This window comes from Erythrolamprus reginae, chromosome 13, assembly GCF_031021105.1.
Source record: "Erythrolamprus reginae isolate rEryReg1 chromosome 13, rEryReg1.hap1, whole genome shotgun sequence".
NCBI classification, from domain to species: Eukaryota; Metazoa; Chordata; class Lepidosauria; order Squamata; family Dipsadidae; genus Erythrolamprus; species Erythrolamprus reginae.
This window is the reverse complement of record NC_091962.1, coordinates 15319750-15335876: the sequence shown is the minus strand read 5'-3', so window position 1 is coordinate 15335876 and position 16127 is coordinate 15319750.

The following is a 16127-nucleotide window of genomic DNA, read 5'->3' as shown; positions in this document are numbered from 1 at the left end:
TGCTCTCCCACCCAATTCACTCTGGAAGAGTCCACTCTCAAGAAGAGGGGTGGGTGGGGGGCACCAAAGGGAAGAACCGATGTCTTATTTTAGGGCTGTGGGGGGAAAAATGTCCAGAAAGAACAAATCATTCAGGACTATCTGTTTCAAATGAGGCTTAAATAGTTTGGTGACGCAGTGCAAAGGAGTCGCCGAAGAAGGCCCTGATTCTTGGGAAAACTAAGAGCAATTGATTGTCGAAAAGGCTGTGAGGCCCTTCCAAAGAAGCTGAACAATATATTCTGGGATTTTGAGTGGAGCTTTGCTGTTGCAATATTAATCTCTGAAAATGAAGTGTAATTAAGCACCGTTGTTCTTTCCTCTCCCTACGATTTAATTAAACCAGAGGAAAGTTTTTTTTTTAATATATATTTTTATTGATTTTTAACAATTTAAAATCACACAACATAAAACAGTGCGTAGTGAATTGTGAGTTGTGCCCACCACCCCGACATACACACATTCCCCACCACAAAATTGGGGGTATTTCTTGTATAATCCACTTAACCCAAGAGCAATATATCTGTTTACATATTATAGAGTGATTCCAATTTATTCCTTGTAGCTTGGTCTCGGATTCTGCTCGTCATATATATCGTCTTACCTTGTCCCACCGTCCCATCAGCTGTCCCAACTCAGTTTCATTATCCAAATTTATCCTTTTTTCCATAATTTCAAATTGAATATAGTCCACCATGTACCTATACCAATTTTGCATTGTCCATTTTGTCGCATCCTTCCAACCCAAAACTATTACTGCCTGAGCACTTTCTATTGCTGCTTTTTTTATTTCTCTAAATTCTCCCATCGCATTACTTTTTACTAGTACTGCCATTTCCTTAGTGATTGTCCATTGTATATTTAACATTCTATTGATATCCTCTTTCACTTTTTGCCAAAATTCCTGCACTATCGGGCATTCCCAAAACATATGCATAAACACTCCTTTATCTTGACAACCATGCCAACAATTCCCCCTAACATTCTGCTGAAAATGTGCAAATTGAACGGGAGTGAAATACCACTTATGTAAGTTGGAGCTTTGGTACTAATGTTCTCCCATCGTGTTCGAAGAAGACCTTGACGTCAAATCGCTTGTGGGGCTGTACGCGATGTGTACGATACATAAAAGCCCACAAAACGTTATATTTTATATATAGTTTATATACTGCTCAAAAAAAAATAAAGAGAACGCTTAAACAACACAATATAACTCCAAGTCAATCCAACTTCTGTGAAATCCAACTGTCCACTTAGGAAGCAACACTGATTGACAGTCAATTTCACCTGCTGTTGTGCCAAGGAAATATTCAAGGAGAATATCTCATTCATTTAGATCGAGGATGGGTTCTTGGAGTGTTCCCTTTATTTTTTTTTTGAGCAGCATATATTAGTTTATATATAATGTTCATAGTGTCCAGCCCACAGTACAGCATTGAGCCACCTGCATAAAATCCCCACTTCTGCCCTGGATTTCCTCATGCCAGGCCCAAAATAGAGACAGGGGTGGAGCCAGTGTTGTTTACACCCTGTTGCAGCTCTATGGGGACTATGTGGGTGGCCTCTTCCATTTATTTCCTGGGCTCTGGTCCCAAAACTTTGAGCAATACCCTTGTTAGGATTGTTCTACACATCACAGGCGATAATGAACTTAGGAAACTCTGTTGTTGGGTTGTTGTTGTTGTTTTAAAAAATGGAAAGCTGCGAAACTCAAACTTCCTGGAGCCTCTTGGCTTTTAAGGGGGGGGGGGGATTTGAAACTGAGCAGATGGCCGGAGAGCCGCCTGTCCTCTCCCACCATTTCCCTTTCTGGCCTTTATGAATCCATAAAGGATCCCCCTGTCTTTCCCCCCCCCCCCCTCTCATGGCGGATTAGCACAGCTGCTTTCCACTTTCTGTTCCTAAAACACGGCGGAGGTCGGGAGGGGGGGGGCGGCGGCTGTGGAAGCCCCATAGCTGGGTAAATGTTTCAGCCCATTCTTGTGGGGTGAAGTCATCATCGCTGGTGGCTTTTCCTGTAACGGGCCTTGCAAATGAATAAATGAAAGGGAAGCTTTTATCCCAGGGAAGAAAGAGGAGGGGGCGGCAGGGGTGGTGGTCAGCCAGTCCTCCAGCACAGCTGCTTCCCTGCTGGAGTCGGTTGCCCCTTTCTCGCTTTAGGGTCTGGGTTACTATTTCCACCTGGGGTTCATCATTCCTTGCCAAAAAAACCTCCCCCTTTTAATTTTGATTTGTTGAAGGATTGTTTGATAGGTGTCTTTCTTGTTTTAAAAAGTTTCCCTGCTTCCTTTCCCGAGAGCAGAAGTCCAAAAGCGGAAATGAGCCCTGTGTCAGCCAGCTGTTTGGGGGGGAACTGGCCTTCCAGATCGAGCAGGCTCCATTGTCACATAATGGGAGTTTTTCTGTTCGAAGTTCCTCTCCAAAGAGCCATTCAGAAGGAGACGTCTTAATTCATATGGGGGTGGGGGTTCTTCGCCACTTCCTCCTTTGCTTCTCTGCAGTATTCTTTTTTTTTTTTTTGCATCCCACCACCCGCTTGCTTGACTTCACAAATACTACTCGCACAGCACACAAATCCTAATATGCCAAGTCACAAACAGCACATGGAGTGAAGAAATATCCCAAAGGTTCGAGGCCCCCAGAGATATAACCTGCCACAATCTTCTAGCCACTTTTGGACCATAGAAACAGAAGATGGACGGCAGAAAAAGACCTCCTGGTCCATCTAGTCTGCCCTTAGACTATTTCCTGTATTTTATCTCAGGATGGATCTATGTTTATCCCAGGCATGTTTACATTCAGTTCCTGTGGATCCTTCCTTCCTTCCTTCCTTCCTTCCTTCCTTCCTTCCTTCCTTCCTTCCTTCCTTCCTTCCTTCCTTCCTTCTTCATAGAAATCTAGAAGATTGACAGCAGAAAAAGACCTCCTGGTCCATCTAGTCTGCCCTTAGACTATTTCCTGTATTTTATCTCAGGATGGATCTATGTTTATCCCAGGCATGTTTACATTCAGTTCCTGTGGATCCTTCCTTCCTTCCTTCCTTCCTTCCTTCCTTCCTTCCTTCCTTCCTTCCTTCCTTCCTTCCTTCTTCATAGAAATCTAGAAGATTGACAGCAGAAAAAGACCTCCTGGTTCATCTAGTCTGCCCTTAGACTATTTCCTGCATCTTATCTTAGGATGGATCTATGTTTATCCCAGTCATGTTTACATTCAGTTCCTGTGGATTGGCCAACCACGTCTGCTGCAAGTTTCTTCCAAGCATCTACTCCTCTTTCAGTCAAATCATATTTTCTCCCGTTGCTTCTGATCTTTCCCCCAACTGACCTCCGATTGTGCCCCCTTGTTCTTGGGTTCATTTTCCTATGGCGCCCTTTTCTTTACCTTCTGGGGTAGAATTAAAAGAAAACATTGGGAGTTTTCTATCTTCTGTCTGGCTCCTGGCTGAAAGTTGTCCAGATGTTTTGTTCTTTGGGTGTGTGTGTGTCCAAGGAAGCGATTAGCAAGCTCCTCTTGTGACCCTTAAGCCTTTTTCCAACTAGGGAAGAGATGGGACCGCCAGCTGTCCTCGCCTCCTTAGCAATAAGAACTTTTCATTGAGCAGCCATCACCTCTTTAAAAGGGAAAAAAAAACAGCCCCGAAAGAATGAGTGAGTCTTTTAATCTTTTTTCCAAAAGGATCTCTGGGCAGACAGCATTCTGCAGCTGTGAAGTCACTCTTTCAATCCTGTCTAGGTCTCGAAAGAGAGACCGCTTGACAGGGTGGGTGGGTGTTTTTGTGTGTGTAATGAAGAGGGGGATTTGCTGGGAGGTTGGGAAATGAATTTTTCTTGCCCTTGTGTTGCTGCTTTTCCGGTGACTGGGCCTTATATTACCCCTCCCCCCCCTTACTTCAGTATGGGCCAATCCTGGTTTTTAAAATCTTCCTTGGAAATCCACACATAGAACCATAGAAGATTGACAGCAGAAAAAGACTTTATGGTCCCTCTAGTCTGCCCCTATACCATTTCCTGTATTTGATCTTAGGATGTTTATCTATGTTTATCCCAGGCATGTTTAAATTCAGTGACTGTGGATTGGCCAACCACGTCTGCTGGAAGTTTGTTCCAAGCATCTTCTCTTTCAGTCGAATCATATTTTCTCATGTTGCTTCTGATCTTTCCCCCAACTAACCTCAGATTGTGGCCCCTTGTTCTTCGGTTCACTTTCCTATTGAAAACCCTTCCCTCCTGGACCTTATTGAACCCTTGAACATATTTAAATGTTTCCATCGTGTCCCCCCTTTTCCTTCTGTCCTCCAGACTCTACAGATGGAGTTCATGGAGTCTTTCCTGATAACTTTGATGCTTGAGACCGTCTTAGACATCTGTTTAAGGAGCTCCTGAAAGCAACCCATTTTTTTTCCTTCCGTTCTTGGACAGACCTGGGATCTCTTTGTCACCAGATTCTTCAGCCAAGTGATCGCATGTTGGGTGCAGGATCACCAGGGGAGGGTATTCAGAAAAAAACCCTTGGATCCAGTTAAGGCAATGGAAGAGCGGAAATGCATAATTGAGCCATCATTATCTGGGTGTGTCCTGCACATAAAGCCATAAAAAAACTCCCTTATCAGCTACAGTGGGCAATTCTTGTGACCTTGCCCTCTGCCCTTTCCACATACTCGCAATATAATGCCATAAATTGATTAAACTTCACAGGGGCAAAGTACCCTGGGGTGAATTTGACCATATCTGAACTTAGCTGGGAAACGAAACTCTCTTCTCTCTCGGGCCCCTCCCCCTTGAAAAAATGCCAAGTTTTGGATTTACTCTCAGAGAAATAAAAGTTATGATGGTGTTTATTTTAGCCTTTCGTTCCCACGGAGGAAAGTTTTGCTTCCTTAAGCAAACTCGATTCTTCCTAATCTGAGTAACCGACGGAAGAATTTGCAATTATTGGGGGATAAAGTCCTTGCTGAACAGGCTGTCTTTTATCTTCTTTCTGTTTTGCTTTAACCTTCTCTTTTTAAAAAAATTCTTTGGAATCGGAGACAGCAAAATGCAGTGCAGACTGCTCATAGGGTTATCTACACAACTTGTCCTTGAATCACTGAAGCAATTTCCCTTGTTGTGTTTCTCCCTTTAGTGGGGGGGAAAAAATTGAAAAACACCATAGGATTTTCTCTGCAAAGATGAGTGGGAAAAAAATATATATAGCCATTTTGGAATACATTTTTGTCACTGGGCCTGTTCGGAGGGGACATTAGTCTGAATTCTAAGGAGCGGAGTCCAACTTGGATTTTGAGGAAAAACATCCCTGTAGAATGACCCACCGAAGGATCAAATTGGGGCTGTTGTGTGCTTATGCTTTTTTTTAAAAAAAACCCCACGTAATTCCACAATTGGGCATTAGATCCCTTTTAATTCACGGGAGGTTGTTTGCGCCAGGGAGAGTCTGCTCTTGACCTCTGTAGAGAAAAGCTTGAGAAATTGTAAAGAGAATTTAGCTGGGCACGACTACTTAAATACTAGGATCAATGACCGGCCAATTGTGATATTTTAATAGGCTTCAGGTTGATACCTAACGCATTGAAAGAACTCCTGAACAAAGAGGAAGCGTTTCTCATCTCTGCCCATCCTTTTCATGCCTCCCACCCAGGGGGAATTTGCAAAATAATAATTAAGATGGTGACGTGGAAAGCAGGTAGTAATTTACAAAACCCTGCAAGCATCCTAGGGATTGTACCAAATACGTCGGCCTGACAGGCTGGTTGTCGTAGGATATGCAGCAAACCTGGAAATCGGAATTATCGGGGAAATCAGCATTTCGAGAAATATCAGGAAATTATCAGGGAATTCGTGAAAAAAATAAATCAGGGGGAAAAAACAAACTATTAAAATGTTTAAAAGTCAGGGAAAAACCATGTAAAAAAAAACAACACATCGCACTGCCTGGCAGAGTCAAGCAAAAATGAGCACAAATGTGGCAACAACTTGTTTCCTCAGCTACAGATATTTCTCCACGGCTTAGCCGTTTGGTATAACGTCATCTACAACCACGTCTTGCCTAGATTGCAAGTTACAGGGAAATTTCAGGGGAAATATCGGAGAATGTCAAAATGCTTTCCCCCTGGACACTTTGTTGTCGAGATCGAACTTGTTTTGTAGACTTGAGCAATACAAAAAACCCCGCAAAACCAATGCCGCCATTTGTGGTCTTTGCACTCCGGGGGTTTAATAGAACGGAACTCCTTCCGAAATTGGACGGTCGGTTTTCAGAGAATGAATTAAGTCTCTCGGCCTTTGCTCGGATTTACAGGAATCGGAAGGACGTCTTTTTCTTAGAAGTGTTTAGGCCACGCGGGGAAGACCACACAACACGACATCTCGTTTCGGGGAAAGCTTATCGGCCAGGCCCAGGAGGCCCCTTCTAGGAAGACAGGAAAGGGGGCCCAGCCCGGTTGTGGGCTTTGGTGACGCTGCAGGAAACTCACACGTGGCTCAAGGTGGCGAGAGTTCGGCGTGTTCCTGAGTGTTTAACGGGCACCGTTGCCATTGTTCCTTGGCATAGGGTGGAGGTCGGAAGGAGCCGAGCGTCCGAGAGGGCGTTCTTGTTCACCCAGGGCGCGGCGGTAGATTGTAGGCTTTGCCCCACGCCCAGGTTGGGCCCTGAGTCAACAGGGGTGCGAAGGCTCTCGGCCTCCGTTACACCCAGGGATACGCTTGAGATTTCACACTTCTTTTTTCTCTCTCTTTTCTTTCTAGCCCTCCTTTATTTCCTGTGACTCAAGAAGCGCAAGGGTTTAAAAGTTCCAGGCTCAGCCGCGCTTCCTGCCTTCGCGCGAGTGGGTTTTTTTTTTTCTCGGTTTCATGCGGGTTTCTTCGTCTCAAAGGTGATGCGTCGAGGGGGGAGAGGAGCGAAAGAGGTGACTTTAATCGCGACCCTGGTTTTATTTCTCAGAAACGCGAAGATGCCGAAACCAGGTTTCAGTTGTGGGTGCGAGGGAGCCCAGCCTGCTTTTGTGCTTCCCTGCCACCTGTTTTCTCCCAACGTGCCCCCTCCCCCTCTGCCCCACAGCTGGCTGCGTCTTGGGCAGCTGGTCCTTCTGTTTTGGCACCGGATCCGTTGGGCACTTCCTCCTAGGCAGGGGAAAAAAATAAACATCTCTTGAAAGACGATCACTGGCTTGGACTTGTCCATGCAGAGAGAGAGAGGGGGAGAAAGAGAGATACAGAGAGAGGAAGAGAGAGAGGAAGAAAGAGATACAGAGAAAGATACAGGGAGGGAGGGAGGGAGAAAGAGGAATACAGAGAGATGAAGAGAGAGATACAGAGAAAGATACAGAGAGAGGGAGGGAGAAAGGAATACAGAGAGAGGGAGGGAGAAAGGAATACAGAGAGGATGAGAGAGATACAGAGAAAGATACAGAGAGAGGGAGGGAGAAAGGAGTACAGAGAGAGGATGAGAGAAACAGAGAAAGGGAGAAAGATACAGAGGGAGAGGGAGAGAGAGAGAAAGAAAGAGATACAGAGAAAGATACAGGGAGGGAGGGAGGGAGAAAGGAATACAGAGAGAGATGAAGAGAGAGATACAGAGAAAGATACAGAGAGAGGGAGGGAGAAAGGAATACAGAGAGAGAGGATGAGAGAAACAGAGAAAGGGAGAAAGATACAGAGGGAGAGGGAGAGAGAAAGATACAGAGAAAGAGATAGAGAGAGATACAGAGAAAAAGAAAGATAGATGAAGAGAGATACAGAGAAAGATACAGAGAGAGAAAACATACAGAGTAAGAGAGGAAGAGAGAAAGGGAGAGAGATACAGAGAGAAAGATACAGAGGGAGAGGAAGAGAGAAAGATACAGAGGGAGAGGAAGAGAGAAAGATACAGAGAAAGAGATAGAGATACAGAGAAAAAGAAAGAGAGATGAAGAGAGAAAGAGATACAGAGAGAGAGAAAGAGGGAGAAAGATACAGAGAAAGATACAGAGAGGGAGAGAAACAGGAAGAGAGAGAAAGATACAGAGAAAAAGAAAGAGATAGAGAGGGAAAGATATACACAGAGAGAGGGAGAGCTGCTAATTGGCCAACAATTCTGCATGACAAACTCTGGGTGCCCAGAATATAAACACAGATACTCCTTGACTTAATATAATAAGAGTTAGAAGGGACCTTGGAGGTCTTCTAGTCCAACCCCTGCTTAGGCAGGAAACTATTTCAGACAAATCCAAACATCTGCTGAAAAACTTCCAGTGTTGGGGCATTCACAACCTCTGGAGGCAGATAGTTCCACGGATCAACCGATCTGACTGTCAGGAAATTTCTCCTTAGTTCTAAGTGGCTTCTCTCCTTGTTTAGTTTCCACCCATTGCTTCTTGTTCTACTCTCAGGTGCTTTGGAGAATAGCTTGACTCCTTCTTCTTTGGGGCCACCCCTGAGATACTGGAAGGCTGCTATCTTGTCTCCCCTGGTCCTTCTTTTCATTCAACTAGCCATGCCCAGACTTAAATCAGTTCAAAGTGAACAACAGCACTGAAGAAAGTGAATTAGGACCATTTTTTCCCCACGCTTGCAGCATCTCTCAGGGTCACGTGGTCAAATTTCAGGTGTTTGGCAAGTGTTTTCATATTTGTGACGGTTGCAGTGTCCCCTTTGGTGACCATATAAGCCAGATTCGCTTAACAACCCTGTCACTAACTTTAACCACTGCAGGGATTCCCTGAACAACTGTAGCAAGAAAGAGGGTAACAAGAGGCAGAACGAATGTTTCACTTAGCAGCAGCAATTTTGGGCTCAATTGTCGTAAGTTGAGGACTGCTTCTAAATATATAAATCAAAATAGGAACCCAAATGGGGAGAAGACCCCTTGGAAGGGGGGGGAGTGCGGTTAAAATCTCGGAGAGGGGCGGCAAACAAATCCAATATAAATAAGTAAATAAAATCTCTCTTTAACAAAAGTTGTGGGTCCGTCTGGTTGTGCGGTCCGTTTCCCAATCCAGATCTTTCCAGCTGGCATCGCACAATTGTGAGCTTATAGATTTTTTTTAAAAAACGAGGGATCTCGCTCCAGACTCCTTGCTCCTTTCTGTCGTAGGTGGACGCCGTCCAGTAAAAAATTCAATGCGTGGCGAAAAGATGCCCCTCGAATTGAACCATTGTGCCGGGAGAGAAAGCGGTTTGTGCTGGCCCTGTTTTCAGCCTACAAGCTGTGAATGGAACGGAAAATACAGCTGTGGCGTGTGGTACGCAAATGAAGCCCTGAGCTACAATACACGTCTGCTTCGCTAGACTGGTTGCAACCAGCGAGGTTGGCTCTGGGCTCTTGGCACAGGCTGGTTGTATGCTTGTGTGTGTGTGTGAAGGTGTCCGTTAGCATTCCGCACTGGGTGAGCCAATGTTAGAACACCAAACTTCAAACAGAGTATGTGTGGCAGCGGTGGGTGTTCAGCCAATAACATGGAGCCACATAGTAAAGGTATGCCTTGCCTCCCAAGGACAATCCCATCTGTCCGTCCATCACCCTGGGGGGGGAATCATTGACCCCCTCAGAGAGGGTCCGCAACTTGGGCGTCCTCCTCGATCCACAGCTCACATTAGAGAAACATCTTTCAGCTGTGGCAAGGGGGCCGTTTGCCCAGGTTCGCCTGGTGCGCCAGTTGTGGCCCTATTTGGACCGGGACTCACTGCTCACAGTCACTCATGCCCTCATCACCTCGAGGCTCGACTACTGTAACGCTCTCTACATGGGGCTGCCTTTGAAGAGTGTTCGGAAACTTCAGATCGTGCAGAACGCAGCTGCGAGAGCAGTCATGGGCTTCCCTAGGTATGCCCATGTCACACCAACACTCCGCAGTCTGCATTGGTTGCCGATCAGTTTCCGGTCACAATTCAAAGTGTTGGTTATGACCTATAGAGCCCTTCATGGCATCGGACCACAATACTTCCAGGTCCGCCTTCTGCCGCACAAATCCCAGCGACCGGTTAGGTCCCACAGAGTCGGTCTTCTCTGGGTCCCGTCGACTAAACAATGTCGTCTGGCGGGACCCAGGGGAAGAGTCTTTTCTGTGGCGACCCCGACCCTCTGGAACCAGCTCCCCCCAGAGATCAGTTGCCCCCACCCTCCTTGCCTTTCGTAAACTCCTTAAAACCCACCTCTGTCGCCAGGCCTGGGGGAATTGAGATATTCCCTTCCCCCTAGGCTTATAAAATTTATGCATGGTATGTCTGTATGTATGTGTGATTGGTTTTTAAATTTAACATAAACTTAAATATTAGATTTATATTGTCTTATTATTGTTGTTAGCTGCCTCGAGTGTACGGAGAGGGGCGGCATACAAATCTAATTAAATAAATAAATAAATATTATTCAGAATGTATAGAATAGAATAGAATTTTTATTGGCCAAGTGTGATTGGACACACAAGGAATTTGTCTTGGTGCATATGCTCTCAGTGTACATAAAATAAAATATACATTTGCCAAGAATCATGTGGTCCAACACTTAATGATTGTCATAGGGGTCAAATAAGCAATGAAGAAGCAATATTAATAAAAATCTTAGGATACAAGCAACAAGTTACAGTCATACAGTCAACATGGGAGGAAATGGGTGAATACAATAAAGTAACCAGTAAACAGCTACATGCACCAAACATTTCAAAACATACAGCAGCTAAGCATTAATATTACACAAAGTTCCATACAATTCCATAATATAATAGACCATATTAAGCACACACCTAGCACATAGGCCAATTAGCACACAGCAGCATATCTTATATTATTATTAGCACACAGCAGTATTAGCAAACAGCAGAATGTATTCTATTATTAACACAGTATTAATCACACAGCTATATCTTAGCCCAATATAGCCCAATAGAGAGGGACACATCTGTTTGCCTTATATGGCTAATTGCAGCCTAGCCCTTAAAGTAACATTGTACTATTTACTCCAAACATATATTGCTGGTTAGTTCCTATTATATTGACAAACCCAACCTGTGCAGTACCCAGTACTGACAGTGTCACACCTGCCTCCTGGCCTTGTCTTGCACGTAGGCAGAAAGACCCCCCCCCCCCCCCACTTACGACCTCTTGTGAGGGCTGGAATGCAACCTTTGGATCTCCTCCCACGCCCCCCGTGAGCCTGGCAATTAATTGGGAGTGGGGGTCCTGCAGGGGCTACTTTCCCTCCCCCACCCAGCCAAGGGCCTTCCTTCCTTTTCCCTGGGGAGGAGAGGGGGGTCTATTTGCTCTCTGCGGGGACCCTCTTCCTCTTAAAATGTGTTTGTTCTCCGCCTGGTTTCCTCTTCTCTAAAACTTTGCAAAGTTGACAGAGCAGTCATGCCTCTCGTGTGTGTGTGTGTGTGTGTGTGGTTGTGTGTACTTTACATCCTGTTCTCCAGAGAAGGAACTTGTTAAGGTTAAGACAGACTTCCTCCACCGAGGACGAGGCCTGGCTGGTTTGAGACCCGCAGTGCACATGGGCTTAACTTGGAAATCCATTTATTCTGCGTCCCTCGCGCCTTCCGTTGGGTTGCCGAGCCTCCGGGATTCTCACGGGGTGGCTTGTGTTTGTAAATGCCGCCAAATATCACTTCGATTTAGATGGGTAGGTTGCACAGACCTAAGGCTAAAATCCTCGGTAGATTTAATGGCGAGACGTTGGGGAAAGTGGGTGCCAGAACCACCTTCATCTGCTATAATCAGTTTCTATCGTCCGAAAAGTCAGGTGCAAATCAAAGTAGCCATTCTCAAACTCCCCAATATTGCCCTCTCTGTTTCCTGCAACTTTTTTCTCTTTTTTTTCAGTTTCTTCCTTAAATCTTCGCCCCCGTCTCCTCTTCCTAATTCACAAGGCTCATGGGGGAGTTAAAAAGTCTCACACTTGAACGGGCTGCCAACATCACCTGCTCTTTGGGCGCAAATGCGGAATGATTCATTGCCCCGGGCAGAACAATCTGTTTCCTCCACGCACAAATATTTGGGTTTGCTGTTGGCAATGGGAAGGGGGGGGGGGAACTCCTTCCTTCCTTTTCTGAAAACACCCAGAAGATCTCAGCATTCCTGTTGGTTTCTGCAGCTTTCAAGCAGCGGTGATAACCGAAGAAATGCGGTTGACGAGTTAAAAACAAAAATAAAGCTGGGTTTAGGCCCCCGGGGAGTCCCTGCCCTGGATAATCCTTCCCCGACACCTGAATCAGCCATAGCTTTATCGAGCAATTCGTCACCCCAGAGGTTGGCAAAAAATGTCACTTCAGCCAGGTGTGGGAGACGTGGCCTCACGCACACCTGGTTACACCTGCTGTCCTCATCCTCTCTCTCACTGTGTGGATGGTCCAGAACAAATAACAAATACTGTACTAACAAATATTATTTCTTAAGGGGCGTGCCTACGTCCACCAAGGTGCCTGCTGTCCCTCTTCTAATGTTTCCCTCTTATTAGTGTCCATATCATGTATATAAACAGTGTTATACCTATGTACAGTATTGCCTCGATTTTCCTGGGGGATGCGTTCCAAGACCGCCCGCAAAAGTCGAATTTCCGCGAAGTAGAGATGTGGAAGTAAATACACCATTCTTGGCTAGGAACAGTATCACAAGCCTTCCCTTAGCACTTTAAACCCCTAAATTGCAATTTCCCATTCCCTTCGAACCCATTTAGATTATTACTCACCATGTTTATTTATTAAAGTTTATTAAAAAAAATATTTATTAAAGGCAGACGAAAGTTTGGAGATGACACATGACGTCATCGGGCAGGAAAAACCGTGGCATAAGGAAAAAACCCGCAAAGTATTTTTTTAATTAATATTTTTAATTAATATTTTTGAAAAACCAAGGTTTACATTGTATCATTATTGTTGTTAGCCGCCCCGAGTCTATGGAGAGGGGCGGCATACAAATCTGATTAATAAAATAAATCTGATTAATAAATAGACTTTTCTCGAAGTTCGAACCTGCGAAAATCGAGGGAACACTGTATATGCACTTGACAAAATAAATAAATACGCTGCTCAAAATAAATAAATAAAGGGAACACTTCAACAACACAATATAACTCCCAAGTCAATCAAACTGCCCACTTAGGAAGCAACACCGACTGACAGTCCATTGCACAGGCTGTTGGGTGCAAATGAAATATATTCAATGAGAATATTTCATTCATTCAGATCTAGGAGGGGTTCTTTGAGGGTTCCCTTTATTTTTTTTTTCAGCAGTATAAATAAAATTGTGGGTCCAGAACAAAGTTAGGCAATAAATTGGAGATTTGCAACTGAAGCCAATTTTTAAAAAGTTGCCCTTGCAATTAAACTTTTGAAAGCAACTCAGTTGTTCATTGTGTGTTTTCTCTCTCTCAGTGATGTGCAAGAAACCCAGCCAATGGCGGCTTATCCTACAAACCCTAGTTAAGCCAGGATTTGGTGCCCAAACCAACCAATTGCACCTACGCTAGGGAGCTGCAAAGGGTTTGCTCCGGCATTAAAACTCTTGCCCAATCAGATTGCCCTTGGAGAGCCCATCTTGGGTGATCCCTAGTTTTTTGGGTGATCTCTCCTGTGTGGGATCCATTCCAGAGAGGCGATGCTCTTCCAAGGCCGATACGATGTTGGATGCCAGTCTCTCCCCCCCCCCCATGCGGAACGAGCGCAGCGCAACTTCGGAGGCTCCGTGACGAGGCTCAGGAAGTCGCTGTGGGCGGGATGTGCGGGTTTTCCGCGAAATGCTTCTGCTGCATCCTGTCCCTGTTGCCGGGCAGAGAAAACCTCCCAGGCAGCCGGCCGAGCGAAGAAGCAGCCCAGCCCTCTCTCGGCCTACGAGCTCCTTCCCCTTCCCATGTTTCCGCAGAAGGAGTGGTGGGGGGCTTGCTGTGACTCATGAGCATGAGGACTAGGAAACTCTGCTGGCCTTGTAAAAATCATGAGCCCGTCTCCCTTTTGTTTTGGCCTTGCCTTAAAATTGCGCCATCCCTGCGTTTCTAGCAGACTTAAAATCTGCAAGCAATTAAACTTTTGATAGCAGGACGCAGAAGGGTCCTGTGCTGGAGGCAGATGTGATTCCTCCCTCCCATTCCCTCTCTATTTCTTCCTTCCTTCCCTCCCTCCATTTTGCCTTTCCTTCCTTCCTTCCTTCCTTCCTTCCTTCCCTTCTTCCTTCCCTCCATTCTGCCTTTCCTTCTTTCCTTCCTTCCGTCCTTCCTTCCCTCCATTCTGCCTTTCCTTCCTTCCTTCCTTCCTTCCCTTCTTCCTTCCCTCCATTCTGCCTTTCCTTCCTTCCTTCGTTCCTTCCTTCCGTCCTTCCTTCCCTCCATTCTGCCTTTCTTTCCTTCCTTCCCTTCTTCCTTCCCTCCATTCTGCCTTTCCTTCCTTCCTTCCTTCCTTCCTTCTGTCCTTCCTTCCCTCCATTCTGCCTTTCCTTCCTTCCTTCCTTCCTTTTCCTTCCTTCCTTCCCTCCCTCCCACCTTCCTTCCTTCCTTCTTTCGTTCCCTCCCTCCAGCAGAGGGCATGAGGGCAGACTGATCATCTTCGGAAGGTCTTCCCTTTCACCCAGTAAGGATCAGGTTTCTAGCCCTCATTGTCCAAAGGATATCTTTGGTGCCACTCCCCTCTCTACACTTTTTTTAAATAAAATTTAAAATCACAGAGTGTTCTCTGGAACCAGCCGCCACCTGGGCACCCTCGAGGCCCAAGGGTCCCTGAGTCATTCAGGAGTTGCATCCGCTCCTTCTCCTTTCAGTCTTGCACACGATCACAGCCCTGTCCTTGGAGATCTCCCGGATTCAGGAAGGAATCCACCTCTTCCGGTGGGTCCGGCAGAGAGCGCTTCGAGCCCTCCCAAGGCAGCCTGGTGTGGAAACCTCCCTCGGGGCCCAAACCAAGATCTTGAATTGATGCCAAAGTGTTGTGAGCCGCCCTGAGTGCTCAGAGAGGGGCGGCATAGAAATCCAATTAATAATAATAATAATAATAATAATAATAATAATAATAATTTAAAAATGGTGATGAAATACGAAATCCAGATAGATAATGAAATATGAAATCCAGCATGGTGATCTTGTTTTCTGTGTTGTACTGACAATAATACATTGATAATGATAATAATCATAATAATCATAATAATAATCATCATCATCATCTTTTCCCCCTTAAAACCCCCCTTCTGGGAAAGTTGCCGGGAACTGGAAGAGAAAAATATTTGGCAAGACTAAAAAAAACCCAAAGCGTAGTTCAGGTCCTTGTATGGAAAAACCATTGCAGTTTTGGAAACGATGCTTTGTGAACTGCACTCAATTAACCTGTTTAGGACTGGGCTAAATCCGGTTTAGACAGCCCGATCCTGGTTACTAGACATCCCCCCCCCCCCCCCCCTGTGCCTCCATGTCTGGTGGAGCTCATTCCTAGCATTTCTCCTCTGGAGGCTATCAGAGAAGCCTCATTGTTCTTGCAAAACCTGGGGTGATTCGCACGCATGGCGCAGGTTAGTCAGGCCTTAGTCATCTTGCTGGGCTGAGTGAAGGGGGTGGGGGAGAGAAGATTGCTCTGCATTTCTTAACCCTTGTACCTACAGACACCCCCCCCCCCTCTAAACCAGTTTTGGCTTCAGCAAACGAAATCTTGCCTGCCCCTCTTTTTCTTTTGAGTTGGGGGGGAAAGGAAGGGGGGGTAACTCACATTCCTGGCATAGCACAGCTGAACCTTAGCCGACATGGAGCCTCCTTTTATTTTTATTTATTTATTTATTCTTTGTCCAATATACAATACATATGAAAGAGAATAGACATTAAGTAATAAAGTATATATAAAGATAGAAAGTAAGAAAGAAGAGAAGTAGAAGGGAAGGAGAGAAAATATATATGATATATGAGAGAAAGGAAAGACAATTGGACAGGGGACGAAAGGCACACCAGTGCACTTATGGACGCCCCTTACTGGCCTCTTCGGAACCTGGAGAGGTCAATCGTGGAGAGTCTAAGGGAGAAGTGTTGGGGGTTTGGGGATGACACTATGGAGTCCGGTAATGAGTTCCACGCTTCGACAACTCAATTGTTGAAATCATATTTTTTACAGTCGAGTTTGGAGCGGTTCATATTAAGTTTGAATCTGTTGCGTGCTC